The 15,614-nt window shown below is 38.1% G+C and overlaps 1 protein-coding gene across 14 annotated transcripts in view; it reads left to right on the top strand.

Annotated features, from left to right (window-relative positions):
* apbb2.S (amyloid beta precursor protein binding family B member 2 S homeolog) overlaps positions 1-15,614 on the top strand; it is a 162,533-nt gene that overhangs the window by 20,575 nt on the left and 126,344 nt on the right. For 12 of the 14 annotated variants that reach the window (XM_041579436.1, XM_041579441.1, XM_018243108.2 and 9 more), the window contains exon 2: positions 9,910-9,982. The exons of 1 other annotated variant lie outside the window; for it this stretch is intronic. The gene's annotated coding sequence lies outside the window, so the exon portion shown is untranslated. Of the gene's footprint in view, positions 1-533; positions 667-9,909; positions 9,983-15,614 lie in introns of those variants that run through there. One more of the 14 variants, XM_041579433.1, reaches the window with a different exon arrangement.

Below are 15,614 nucleotides of genomic sequence, written 5' to 3'. Positions count from 1 at the left end.
CGTGCATTCATTGAAAAACCTGTGAAGTACGGAAAACTGAGTGACGCTCACATGGGCGAAAAACGCCGGGGGAGCAGGTCTGGGGCCCATGAGGGCTGTGGCCCACCGGGTTTTTTCCCAGTGTCCCGTTAGCCCAGTCTGACCCTGAGTGGGTGTCATAGTACAACAACCTTTAAAGAGATTTATCGTCTTTAGGCAATAGGTCAAAATGGTGAGAGTTAATATTTATATCAGGCTGGCGGAAGTCCTCAATCCATGGTTAGCCAAAGAGTCTGTTGAAAAAAACCGTAACTGTAGGTTAGACTTCCCATCTTTAATTTTATTATAGTATACAGTGTCGCTTCATCAAAAGGCTCCAAATCCCCCAATGCCTTGCAGGTTCTGAATATCAGAAACACAGTTTTTGAGTTCATTGCAAATACCTTTAAAAGTATTGAAAATCTTTCATTTATGAATACTGGAAAATTGTTTAGAATTAAATTTGCTTTTAGAATGCACAAGTTACATTCAAGTTTACTATTCTGTATTTCTTAGAATCCACCAGCTCTAAACCAAAGGACAAGGCAAACAAACAAATCATGGCTTTGCTTTTTGCCAATTGGGAATTAGAACCCTTTGTATCCCGTCAGAAAGAAATGCAGCATGCAAAAACCACAACATTGCAAGGTATAATTAAAAAACGTAAATCTACGCAATGAATTGCACTATTTGCTGGTGTATAGAAAAATGACCTTGTATGGATAATATGAATGCCACTTGGTGTGTTTTGTATAATAATATACTTGGGCTAGCCAAAATCCAATTATCTTTGTGGCCTGTTAGAAATTACAGGGTTTAAGAAAAGAATCGTGCCTTAAATGAAACATCACGTTCAATTTGTTAATCCCAAACCCTAACCCTTCTCAGGTGAAATTGTGGCAATAAAGCACCCCAATGGAAGTGGGAGCAGTATCACCATTCTCAGTAATGGGGAGCTGTCAGTATGATTCAGTTGAACTATACTGCATTTTTTTCCCTTTATGTCAAAAGTCAAATTGTTTTTACTACTTTTTCCACAAAGTTTTTGCATGCATCCTTTTGCTTTTTTTTATTAAAACTTTGGGTATAAACAACAGTTCTGCAAACAATTTATGGTGAAGGCATTCACTACTGATTGAGCTTGAGTTACCTGTTGTTGCTCAGCATGGCTGTTCTACAAGAGGAAGAATGAGGAACGGCCTAATCAAAAACAGATCGTTAAAGCTTATTATTTATTATTGATTAACGGGGACCCAAACACTATTTCTGTCCTGGGTTCTTGACATCAAGGGGATTTTCTTAATTGTAACCCTATGATCAGGATACATTCCAGGCCCTGGTTGATGTCACTTGTGATAAAACACAGAGCTCTAATGGTTGGTCTTTATTGATTTTGTAATATCTCCCTTAGAAGAGCCATGGCCACTACTGGAGAGCTCTTATGGCCTACCTAATGGTCTGTTACAGCATGCATTGAACTAGTAAAACAGAGTTTGGGTAGGGTGGGAAATTAAATTCCATAGCAGCATGGTAGGACATATCTTATAGAATGAAACCTGAGCTACTTTGTTTCTTTTTGTTTCAGTGAATATAAAAGTAGGAGATGGTGAGTTGTTTTAGTCAAGTGTCTAGATAAAGTTTGATCTATTATTTTCACTTCAAGCTCAAGTGTAGCTGCTATTTGTATGGAATGAAATGCCTGTGTTTGATCCTTGCGTTAGGTGTACTCTTGCCTAGAACCTTGGGGCCCCACTTACTGTTTCAGCACACTGTTCACAACCTGTACCCTCACTGTATGTGGGTTATGATTGGCAGATAGGGTAGAACTCCACAGGCGATTTCGGTGCTATCCGACGCAATGTGCAAAAAAAGCAGGCGTCAAGTCGGAATGCGACAGAAATAAGTTGATATGGAAATGTCGGATGAAGTCGCATCGTTCATCCGACGCGGCACGACTCTCAGATGCAGCGTCTGCATCCGACAGTCATGTCGCGTCGGACGAACGCTGCGACACCAACCGATGTTCCGACTAGACACCTGCGTTTTTGCGCAGCACGTCGGAAATCATCCGTGGAGTTCCTCCCATAGGGCCATAGCACCTTGGAGTGCTTCTGTCATAAAGAATTCCACAATTTACCATAACTAAATTAGTGGATGTTGCTTGTGCCTCTTTTGCTTGCAGTAACATTTATTTTTGAGCTGCGTTGATCTTACATACCTCCCAACTGTCCCTTTTTCTGAGGGACAGTCCCTCTTTTGACAGCTCAACCTGCGAAAAAAATTGTTGTCCCTCTTTTTACTTCCAAAATGTTGGGAGGTATGATCTTAGAGTAAAGCATTTGTTTTCAAATATATTACAAAATAAGGAACTGTAGTGCATAATAAATCCCATATCTGGTAAACTATATGCAACTAAAATTTGGTCCATATTGGGATTACAAATAGGCCCTGGCATTTCAAGTACACAGAGGCCAAAACAACCCCCTCCCAAGCCCAATAAAAAGTGACTCTCTTTGGCATCTCACAGCAGTCCCTCTGGCATTTGCCAGAACCTACAGATTGCCCGTCCGGGACTGACTAGAATGTAAACTATGTCTACCTTTTAGTCTTCTTCGAGCTGCAATTGTTTTATAACACAAGTCCCTTTCAGTAGAGATCAATGTAAAGTCGCAGGACACAGCTGTGTGAACACTAGTGACAGGAAAAGCCTTGAGTGGGGCTGCTGAACAAATCACTCTGCATTCTTGTGAAGGTGGTGCAAACTTTGCATAGATTTAGACAATGGCACTTTGCACTGAGACGGACGGCCTTGTACTGTAAACAGAAAGTTGTTTTTAAATAAAAACTTAGCTTTGTTAGCAATTTTGGATAAAAAAATAGTTTATATTTTTTTATAATAAGGTCATATGTTCTTGCTTGCAGTGCACCTGCTTATTAGGCCATGTGCTTGCATAGGCTGGCTTTCAGGAGTCAGAATTGGTTAATATTGTTAAGAAACGAACAGAAACAAATTATTTATTAAAGTCTGATTTTTTTTCTTGTTGGCCTTTTAAAGGGGAAAACACAGTTTTTTGGTGGAAAAAAAACTAAAATATTTCGGGATTTATTAAACCCCCAAAGGGTGTTAAAAGTCTGAATAAAAAAGTACTCCAACTCAGAACTGCCAAATTCATGTAGAATTCAATAGGATAATTCTCTACGAAATCCTGATCAGCACAGGATTTTGTGCAATAATCTGAAGATTTTGCGGTTTTCGGGCGTCAAATCTGAAAAAGTCTCAGTTTTCAGCGACAAATCCGAAAAGTTGTGTTATTTGGACTTTTTCACGATTTTTTTGAGAAATGTTCTGGAAAATGTATTGATAAATAAGGGGGAAAATAATCTGTGCGGATTTGGTCGGAGTAGTTTGCAGAAACTTCTGAGATACTTTCAGATTTTGATAAATAACCCCCCCCCCCCAGTGCAGCTCCAGTTAGGTGCAGGCAGAAAAAAGTGGATGATCCATTGTGCACGTCCTTGGCTTGATGACTGATAAATGCAAGTGTATTTATACACTAGGTGATTCCAAGTGTGAATTCTTTGTTAGATTTTTACATTTTACAGGGCAGCCTATCATCTAAGGCTAATATCACATGGGGCTGATTAAGAATCAGCCAATACATGGACATCAGATCAATTTTTCTGTAGGCCAATAATCAGCCCCATGTGATATTAGTCTAATTCAGTTGAATCTGCTTATCACTAACTGACTATAAAGGTGGCCATAAACTTAACAATTTCAATCTTTATAGGAAAAGATCTTTCCAAGAAAAATCATTAGTCTCAATACACACGTGTAGAGACAGGCTGCACAGCCTCGTTGGGTGCTTCACAGCTGGCTGAAAAATACTGCTCCTAGTATTGCTTAGTAGTAGAGATAATAGTAAAATGCAATTTTAGCAATATGTATCATGTAATGAATGAAGAGAACTACTTACTCAAGGACAAAACATAATTCACATATAATAATAAAAGTTACAATTGTGTCAAAGTGTGTTTTTTTGTGTTTCAAAAGGAAAGCTGGTTCTGAGTTAAATTATAATACATGGGCTAATATTAGCTGCCACTTTAGACTGGACTCGATTATTAGCTTATGTATATTTGCTAATGTCCATCTGTGGGCTTTATTTCTGGCCTGGAATTATCTACACCAGGCAGGTTTGAATTGCACTATTGATTCATTCCTCTCCCAATGTGTCTGCATAGGCCCCTGTTATAACTTGATTGTTGGGGCCAAGCCATCAATCAGCCTTACTTGCCCAACAGCTGGGTGGCCAAATAAGCAAAGATCTGCTCATTTTTTGCCAGAAAAGAAGGACAATACAGAGATGCCCCTCTAGTATATGGGTTGCTTTTACTATTTACTTTCTCATTCCTCATAATTAACATTGGTGTATAACTTGTGTGTTTCTTTTTATATTGTAAAGGGAGTGTATAAAATAACATCTGTGCATGAAAGTGTAACTTATTTTATGCTTCCGTCCATGCCATTACTGCAGACTGTGTAATGAGCTCTCGAGAAACTTAATGTATTCTGGGACTCATAGCTGTTTCATTGCTGTCAACTTGGTACAATCACAGTTTTTAATGGGTTCCTAGAAATATTGACACATCTGCCAAGGGAAAAACTATATGCAGAAATCTCTTATTATACAGCGAGGAGAGAACAGTAAGGCAAATGCAGCCGTGTAAACAAGAAAGCAGAGCCTGGGGCCTCCAAACTGATGTGGCATCCCCCTCCCGGACATTTACATTTAATCTCACTCTTCTAATATTCTAATGTTGGTCTAGAAACCCTTGGCAACCGATCAGATTTCAAACAGCAAAATCAAAGATGACTGTTGCTATTAGATACTAGACCTTGTGTAAACTTTGTGTCATTTATTGTGCCCTTATTATTCATTTCTGGGATTCCCAAATAGTGACCTCAACTTAATTTTAAAATACTTGCCCCTAATGCTTCCACAGAGAGAACACGCGTAGCTTAATAAAGGAAATGTCAACCCCAAAAATAAATTTGTGCTTAAAGGAAAACTATACCCCCCAAACAATGTAGGTCTCTATAAAAAGATATTGCATAAAACAGCTCAAAAGTAAAACCCTGCTTCATGTAAATAAACCATTTTCATAATATACATTTCTAGTAGTATGTGCTATTGGGTAATCATAAATAGAAAATGGCCATTTTAAAAAAATAAGGGCCTCCCCCTGGGATTGTACGATTCACTGTGCACACAAACATGCCAAACAAACTATATTTGTTAGGTCACATGAGCCAATTAACAGACAGATTTCTGTCTTTTGCTTCAACACTTCTTCCTGTTACATATAGGGGCAGATTTATCAAAGGTCGAGGTGAATTTTCTAATTGAAAAAATTTGAATATCGAAATTTATCATGTACTGTCTCTTTAAAAATTCGACTTCGACCATTCGCTATCTAAAACTTGCCAAATTGCTATTTTAGGCTATGGGGGACCTCCTAGAACCGATTTGGAGTTAATTGGTGGACTTTGAAAAACTTTTTTTGGGAAAAACGTTAAATCCAATTTGATCGAATGCGCTATTCCTTTGATTCGTATGATTCGAATTCGGCCGAATATGAACCTATTCGACCAAAAAAAAAACTGACCTATTGACCTATTCGACCAAAAAAAATTGGACTTAGTTTTGGTCTTTTTGAATTTGAATTTCAAATTGAAAACAAAATCTAACAAAATAACTGCCTTTTGCACAAAAGAGTGAGCTCTAATACATCTTCTAGACAAAAGGAGCCCCCCTATAAGATATATTGGATCTAACTGTCAATGAATATCTGACACCCAACTGCTGCATGAAGACACAATGAAGAGAAACAGATGCTGAAAGAGGAATAGTGAACATAAACTTGATTATTTCAGAAACATGCAGAATTTTTAATTGATTGTATTTAGAAAGTTTATTATTTCAGTATGCTGAAGCTTATATTAAATTTTCATTATCACAATAGTTCCCTTTTAAAGTTACCAGCCTACTTTGGTGCTCACCTTGCCTCGTGGCAGAAACACTCCTGGCTAAAGAGGCTCATTAATTCACTTACCTGGTGTTCCTTCTATATACAGTATACAGCCTTCCCATGAGTGATAGACACTACTGATAACAGTGTACTGATGCTATTGCTTCTGGCACTCAGTGTCGGACTGGCCCGGCGGGATACCGGGAAAATACCCGGTGGGCCCCGACCCTAGTGGGCCCCCGCCGGGCCAGACTCCCTCTCCCAAACAGTTTTTTAAAAAAAAATTCGGCACATCGCAGCGCCGTTTGCGCATGCGCAACGTTTACGCATGCGCGCCTAGCGCCGTTTGCGCATGCGGGATGCGCCGCCTTGGCAATTATGCCGAGCGGCGATTCACCTTACAAGTAGGTGGGGGGGGCCCTGGACACCAGTCCCGGTGGGCCCCGGCCCCCCAGTCCGACCCTGCTGGCACTCTTGTATTCTCTTACATTGCACCATATTGGTACCGTTGCTATAATGTGAATTATTTGATTCTATTCAGTTAAGACATTATTTAACCTTCTGGGAGAAATTTTTAAAATAATTATGATCTTACCCCATGGCATGCGCAGTAACATTTCAACTATGCCTTGACTATGCATTGTCACTTCACAAACTTGCCTCCATTCTTCTTTCCCGTATGTAAATCTACAGGATTAGCAGAAAATATAGGAAAGTAGACAACTGTGCAATGAACCAGTTACATGTATGCTTTTATATTATATAATATATTATATAATATATAATATAACCCTGCTTACTACATCTATAACAGCGTATTCTGTATGTAAGCGGAGTGTAACCTGTGCCCTACTGATAGCTGCCTGAAGGGGATTTTAGGATGTTGATAGCATTATGGAGGCAATCAGGGTACTTACTGTATGTTGGTAAATAAATAGATAGATAGCGTAGACAGTTTCTCAACATCTAGAGCAGTGATCCCCTACCAGTAGTTCTTGAGCAACATGTTGCTCCCCAAACCCTTGGATGTTGCTCTCACTGGCCTCAAAGCTGGTGCTTATTTTTAAATTCCAGGCATGGAATTAATTGCATGAAAACTAAGTATACTGGCAAGTAGAGTCTCCTGTAGGTTGCCAGTCCACATAGGGGCTACCATGGCACTTATTTGCCACCACAAGGGACTTTTTCATGTTTGTGTTGATCCCCAACTCTTTTTACATTTGAATGTGTCTCATGGGTAAAAAAAAGTTGGGGACCCCTGATCTAGAGTTTAAGGTTGAACTTCCCCTTTACCTTTTTTTTTATATTTACTGAACAGAAGTGAGTGTTTTTTATAGGCTTGGGTGACTGTGTTCATCTGTGCCTTTTATGTGTTGATACTGTACGAGGCACTGGGCACACGTCCAGTTCATTTTATTTCAAGGAATCCAGGTTGGGTGTTGCTCACCAAGAACAGAGTTTACCTACAGGCCACAAAACAGGCTTTCTTAATAGCTGCTTAATAAGCCTGAGTTTTACTTGGCCAGAGGAGAGCAGAGATAACAATGCATTGTTGTGGAATGTGTGATCTATTCAGGCCAAGTCTCAGAGCAGGTTGCTGGAGGTGATGTTCATTTCCTTGTGCCTACAAGCCACATACTTGGCATAGTTGTCGTGCTTTGTGCACATGGGTGTGTAGCTCGTTGCTACGTAACAAGGTATGCAGCAAAATTCCCCATTGACTTAAATACACACTTTTCTTTTTAACTCCAGATGAGAAACAGTAAGCTCTGCACAATCTTCTTTCATGAGGGCATGGCACCAGGCTTGGACTGGGAGTCAAAATAGGACTTGTCATTCAAAGTACTCAGAGGCCCAAACAGCCTACTACCAGCCCAAACAGCCCCCTACAAGCCCACTATATGGTAACTTTCTATGTAACCATACAGCAGCCCCTCTGGCATTTGCCAGAACCCACAGATTGCCAGTCCGGGCCTGCATGGCACGTATTATTCTAAGCAACGTTAGATGTGTAATGCCTACATATCTAAATAAAGCTAGCTAGTATAGCTTCTTTCCCTGTTGCTCTGTATTATTATTGGGTTTTTTTTACAAGTATAATAAATAAAATATCTTAATGTATTATCCAGAAAGCTCAAAAGTGCATTATCCATAGAGGTCTATTTAAACACATCATTATTATTTTTTATATTATTTCCCTTTTCACTGTAAAAAATAAACTTCATCTTGATGGTAACAAAGTTGCATAAACTATGCTCATGGCAAAACAATATGGTGAAATTAATTACAGAAATTACCAGACCAAAAAAACCCAAACCCAAAGCAGATAACAGATCCCATACCTGTATTTTTATTAACGAATATTTATAAATCAGCAATGGTTTCTGCAGTGCTTTACCCTATACAGTTAATGAGATGTACAGAATGCATCAAATATACAGATAATATGCAATTACTGATCAATACAGCAGACCGAGTGGGCCCCAAGTCAAACTCTAAAATAATGCTTCATTCATACTGGCTGACATATTCAAATATGAACATGTGATCCAAGAGCATTGCAGGATTAGCTATAGAAACAACCAACATGGCATAATGCCTAAGCAGGCAGTATCGACAATTTCAGCCAAAATTTAATTAGAAGTAACCATGCAGCTCTTCTAACTTGTCATTATCTATTTTATTTACAGGTATGGGATCTGTTATCCAGAAACCCGTTATCCAGAAAGCTCCAAGTTATGGCATGGCTGTCTCCCATAGACTCAATTTTATCCAAATAATTCAAATTTTAAAAAATGATTTCCTTTTCCCTGTAATAATAAAACCGTACCTTGTACTTGATCCAAACTAAGATATAATTAATACTTATAGGAAGCAAACTCGTTTTTTTTTAATGTTTTAATGATGTTCTAGTAGATTTAAGGTCAAGAAGGTCTAAATTATGGAAAGAAAAATCAGAAAATCCCAGGTTCTGAGCATTCTGGATAACAGGTCCCATACCTGTATTATAGGAGGAAACTTAATTTTATGAAAGGCTTACTAGATGGGGACCCAGTTTTGGGTCTTGACCCATAGGTTTTGTGGTTAATGTTTATTAACCTTCTATTAGTGCCATAACCCAAAACAGCCAATGAGCAGGTGCCATTTATTGGTCAGCTATTTGAAAAAAAGACATCTGATTGGTTGCTATGGGTTCCTAGACCAATAAATACCTATACTACAATATCAAGTTGAATTCTTGTCCGATATACATCCCTTCTCAGATACAGATGTGGCATCTGTTGTCTGGAATGTTTTAAGAAGGGGGAATTTGTATAATTTTGTGAATGCCGTATTTCAGAGCTTTGTCAAAAACAAGTTTCTGGATAATAGATCTGTTTGTACTGTTTACCAGTGCTGTGTAATTTGGTCCTTTACATTTTATTAATATAGATGAATGCCTCCATTGGACGGAGGTAGTTGGAGCCCAATATTTATCATGCTGTTCATCAAATTAATTTTAATTAGGCAGAGTGGACTTGAGCAGAGATTCCTTTATTGATGTATCATTTATAAGTACATGATCTCCCTTTAATTTGCATGTGGCGAGGGGGCTAGATGCTATTCCCAAAAGCTTGCACTCTTATTATACAGTAATGCTATAATAACGTCAAAACAGTTTTTTTATTGGTGGACATATATATATATATATATATATATATATATATATATATATATATATATATATATATATATATATGCCATCCGGTTGCATAGTGTATAGGCTGAATTGTATTATCACCACAAGAGGTTATTGCTTTTTTCCATTCACTTTCTAGTGTTTTAATAAATTCCATCACTCTCATTATTTTCATGCAGCATTCAAGCAGTGCATTAGCCGAGATGAGCTAAATCTCCATTTGAATACAGACAGCAAAATAGCTGCACAAAGGTAAGATAAATTCATATTGATATATATTATTTCAGATCTTGACAACTAAACAGTCTGCTCTGAGATGAAAGGGGTAATTAGCAAATAAGAAAAAATCTTGTCCAATGTAATGCCAGTGATGAATAATTTAATAATGCAGTCGCTTACAGCTAGATGCTTGAACCATAATGAATGAAAAGCAAGGGAAATAGCTTTCCTACCTGCATTTCTCTGCCTATCTCGGACTTTTAATTCACTAGTTTTTAAGAGCCAGAAAAAATATATGGTAATAAACAGCATAAATAAATGCAGTTCAATGAATGTTCATATGATTGATGTATTTTCGCAGGGGCTATTGATCACAAGCTTGGGGTTCATTGATTTAGTAAATATACTTGTCAGTGCAGATGAACTTTTTGTCTCTGGTGATAAGGACTCACCCCTATATCTGACTAGGACTGACTGCATGTAGGAATGTAGAACACCTGGGTGTAAAGACGAGTTCTGTACAGAGCACCATTATGAGCAGGGGAGAACCATAGGGCAGAATAGTGGCAGGTGCTGATTGACTCCCTGGGCCCTTTCAGTATCTTGTTCTAGCACAAACAATCCTTTGTATAATATAGAATAAACCAAGCTAGTGATATTTCCTGCTAGAACTCCAGTGATTTTAATATTTTCATATCTATTAGTATCTCAATCATTAATATGACGAAAATTTGAACACATGAATCATGAGTGTTGTACATGAAATTTACATATGTTTAGAAGGATACTAAATAACTGAGAATTTGAATAGCTACACCTCAGGAATACTATAAAAAGCTGATACTCATTCCAAAGCCAATATGTGGAAAGGATAAATAATAATAGAATAACATTTATTGAATTCATATTAAAAACTTTGACAGCAAAACCAGGAGGGGATATCCCATCAATAATCAAAATATAATATGAATTATTAATACTGAACAGTTCTCATTTACTCCCAGAAAGTCTATAGTACACACATACGTATATGCAGAACAGGTCAGTCAGCAGTCTCAAACAGTTGATGCTGATCAGTGACGTTCAACATTCCATACTCCATGGCAGTAAGGTGTTACCCACTAATCAGTCTTTGGTTAATACACTATGTTGTAAAAATGTATGTGACCATAAATATGCAGTCAATTAATATTGACTGTTATGTGTGCTGAGTGTCCACATCTACACAGTCCACTCCCCAACTCTGGGTTGCATTATAGCATGTACCTTGAAATCTCTGATGTTGGCTTCAGTCTCCTATATAGCAAATGTTGTCCAGGAATGACCCTCTTTCCTCCAATCACTGCACCACAATGACTGTTTTGCCACCAGCATGGCTTAATCAAGAGGCAGAGCCTGTTTTAAGGAGTATGTTATGGTCATTCCTCAATTTTATTGTCTCATCATAGTCATTTACTGTAGATTTTATGTGTATGTCACATACACATCATATATAATTAGAAATAAAATGGGAGGGTTAGTTGTAGGTTAAACAATTATCTGATTCATACTGCAATGGTGATCATCCAGTTAAATTACGTATACATACCTCATAATCTCTTTAAATCCCAGCAGTAAAAGAGATAACTGTATATTCCTAGACTGGAAATAACATGAGTTACACTCTAACTAAAAATTATATTAAAGGGGTTGTTCACCTTCCAAACTATTTTTTCAGTTTGGTTGTTTTCAGATTGTTCCCCAGAAACAAAGACTTTTCAATTACTTTCCATTATTTATTTGTTACTGTTTTTCCAAAAAAGTTTCAAATTGAATGTTCGTGTCTCTGGTGTTTGAGTCTGGCAGCTCAGTAACAATTTTACAACATGTAGTTGTTGTATTTCTCAGCAGCATCTCTGGAATATTAGCAACTATTGTATCAATTCTAACAGCTGCCTTTAAAGGGCATGTAAAGTTTAAAATAGAAAAAGGCTAGAAATGCTGTATTTTGTATACTAAATATAAACATCAAAGTTGGCTACAGGGGGTCACCATCTTGTAACTTTATTAAACATCTTTGCAAGACTAAGACTGTGCACATGCTCAGTGTGGTCTGGGCTGCTTAGGGATTGTCATAAACAAAGCTGCTTGAGTTCTGCATGGCTGGGAAGTAAGGCGGGGGCTCCCCCTGCTGTTCATAAGTATGATTGTTTCCCTGCTCAGCAGTTAGGGACCATCTGACAATTCCTATCCACAGCAGTAAATGAAGGGAGAATTTCACTGAATACAGTCAGGTTTCTTATAAAAACGGTACACATTTTTTTAATCAAAGTATATTGGAGATAGGTTTCTTTTTCATTAAAGAAAGTAAAAATGGGATTTTATTTTTTTGCCTTTACATGCCCTTTAATGAATCCCAGTGATTCTGTTCAGCAGGGACAAAGATAAGAAATGTAACAACTAAATGTATCAATTTAGAACAGTTTACAGGGTCGGCGACCCCCCTTCCCAGACCTGCTTTAGAAGGTGAAAAATTACACTTCAATATTAGAAAAACGGTGACACATAGAAAATAGAAAGTCATTGAAAAAATTCATTATTTCTGGTGATCTATCTGAAACAACTAGTTGTTTGAAAGTGAACAACCCATTTAAACCAATAAAACCAATACATCCTAAAATGTATGATACCAATGCAAAGATAATACATTAAACACCCCCCCAAAAAAGGAAAAAAATGTTACCACAACATTTTACAAAGAGGACTTGACATTTTGGTGAGGCCACTTCCAGACTGATAGGTGCCCAACCTTAATATCCACTTTTGGGGAACTTTACATTTGTTAATTGTAAATTGAGTATTATTGTTCTATGTTCAGACATACATTTATCAATGTATCCAATACCTTCAGATTTAGGATACAAAATGTGCCCCTAGCTACACCAGTCTAAACCTTGGAGGCTGGGGCAATGGCAGATGAACCAAGACAAGTTGTATAAGTAGCTGTGCCACACATTATGATTACTTATATGACAGGGCTGTGAAAAACTATTTGGGGGAATTCGTAGATAAACTGAGCACAGTCTTTTACACTGACATGTATCCATAAAAAATGATGTAATGTACATGATGTCATTTAATTGGGTGGAGCCTATTTTATGTGACAGTCTGCCAGAAGGAATGTAGTATAGCAGCTGCTGCATCGTGCCTTTGATAATGCCTATTTAAGGCAATGACACATTGTACATTTTTAACACTGGTTGCATTTCAGGACGAAAGCTGTGAGATGCCTTTGTCCACCACCAGCTCAATTTCCTTCTGTTAAAGGCGAAACTTGATGCCTTATGTGTGGTGTCATTTGTCAGACAGTTGCAAAGTGTTGCTGCAGCGTACCACAGGCTAGTGGTTCCCATTCAAAATTAAAGGAAATGCTTTCATTGGGGGAGGAAGTTTAGCACATGGATTTGCTTCTCTCTGTGCCAGGACCCTTAAAATCTAGCAATCTCTATTCCTAGGAAAATGCATTTGAAGATAGAAAGGGAAATACGTTTTGTAAATCTATTTGAGAAGCTTTGTTCAGCTCCTTGTGCTGAAGGCAATTACCATATGTTAGTGACAGTGTGAAGCCCATATTAATCACTGACAACTGAATATTTTATTTTTTTTGGTGGTTCTGATATTGGCTTTCTCTATGCCCCCCCCCCCCCCCATGAGTCCTGGCTTAAAGGTTTCAGAAAAAAAGACTTTCCCTCTGTGTTCGGTATATTTTATTTTCAGCTTGACATCCTACCTGCCTCAGTCTGAAGCTTATTTCCCGTTTAAACCCTACACGCCCTGCTGATTTAGCCGTCATCGTTTATAACTCCTGTGACAGTACATGGTTTGCTGGAACTGAGAGCGGATGAAGCAAATGGCACTTTAACACGCTTCTTTGATAAACTGGAATTTAGAAGTACAAAGCCTCAGACGTAATGTTATGGCGGCAGTAGATTTTGATCAGAGTGCAACCTTGCTTGAAGACTTTTACAGAAACAATTTATCATATGAAGTATAAGAACTGAGATTTGTTCTTCTGTAAAAAAAAAAAAAAAAGTGGGAGTAGAGATACCACCATGCGACTTGCAGGCCTATTTTTATTAGTGGCAGCACCGTGAGCAGGCAGATATAACTATGCCCATTATTCACCTTGCACCAGGCTGTTTTGGGTGGTAGGAGTTGTTCTTAAACAACTGCCGAAAGGTTGCAGATTAGGCAGCACTCACATAAAGTCTCTTCACTGCCATCTTGTTTATTATATGTACCAGATAACACCACATTATTCTTACCTTCAGTGGCTACTCTGGGGCATTATTCACCTTGCTTAGGACTGCCTAAAGAAAACTCGGGCTGCTTGCACGTGTGCACTGAGGGATGCTTTCTCTTTGCTTGTCCTTGTTTTGGAGAGCCATTTTGCATTTGTCATTTTTACTATCATTTCTGCTGAGTTGAGTGTCTTGCATTTCTTCCAACTCCACACTGTAATGGGCTTTTGACTTACAGCAGATATATTTTTACTGCCCTTCTACTGATACACATATATATGCGTGTGTGTATTTGAAGATTTATATAGGAATCAAACAAGCCAGTACAATGATTTTTATCCCTGTACTGATCATAAAGCATTACATTTTCCACTGAGAGGTTTATGACACCTTCCATTTAAGGTCCCATGAGATGTAGATGCAAAACAACATGTAAAGCATGATGGAGAGCAATGTGTATTCCTTCCTACTTTAACCTAGAATACATTAATTTCTTGACTCCATAACTCCATACAAATTATGTTTGCTTTTTTACTCACATCCAAAGCCCTTATGTGATTAGTGGAACAGATGCACAGATCCATAATACAGCCAGTGCCAAAGAAACAGAGGACATAGCCTGCCTTATTGTACAGGATTAGTGCTATGCCCTAGAGATCAGGTTGGCATTATTCTATGTTCCATAAATAAGAGGCTGTTTTTTTCCATTCCTTGCTGCAGATAAAATAGTTTGAATCAGCCTCTGGAGGAGCCTGGGTCACTCAGGTCCTTGAAGGTGATTCATCTATTTTGTGCTCATGGTGAGAGATAAAGCGTCACTGCAGGAGTTGTCACTAGAGGGGCGACCTGCAGCTGTGGTTCTCGGATACCACCGTGATATGCAAGAGCTGTAAATAGACATCTGCTGAATTGAGCTGCCTGTACACAATCTATTAGGCTTTAGCTACGGTTTATTTTACTTTATAGAAAACATTGAGTATGTTCTGTTGCTGTTTCCTTTTTAGATGGATTCATTTGAATTACTTTAAGAGAAGGAAAGGTTAAAACTAAGTAAGCTTTGTCAGAACTGTCTATATAAATACACCAGTAAACCCTCAAAGTAATGCTGCTCTGAGTCCTCTGTCAAAAATACTCCCAGCACTTATAGTATGATATCGCTTTTTATGAAATGATTTTCATATATTCAGAATCTAGGAAATAGAGAAGTGTTCATAGATTGTCCTCAGTCCTTATCAGGTGTGGCTTGGCAGTCTCCAAAATATTGCAGTGTTAAGTAGAAAAGAAAAGGCGACAAGGTTTTTGGCTTTTAACAGCATTTCTGTCTGATTGTGCAAGCAGAGAATGAACAGACACAGCAAGCTGAAATATGTACCCTTTGGCCCTGG

The sequence above is a fragment of the Xenopus laevis genome, chromosome 1S (assembly GCF_017654675.1).
Source record: "Xenopus laevis strain J_2021 chromosome 1S, Xenopus_laevis_v10.1, whole genome shotgun sequence".
Classification (NCBI taxonomy): Eukaryota; Metazoa; Chordata; class Amphibia; order Anura; family Pipidae; genus Xenopus; species Xenopus laevis.
This window is presented reverse-complemented; position numbering and strand designations above follow the sequence as displayed.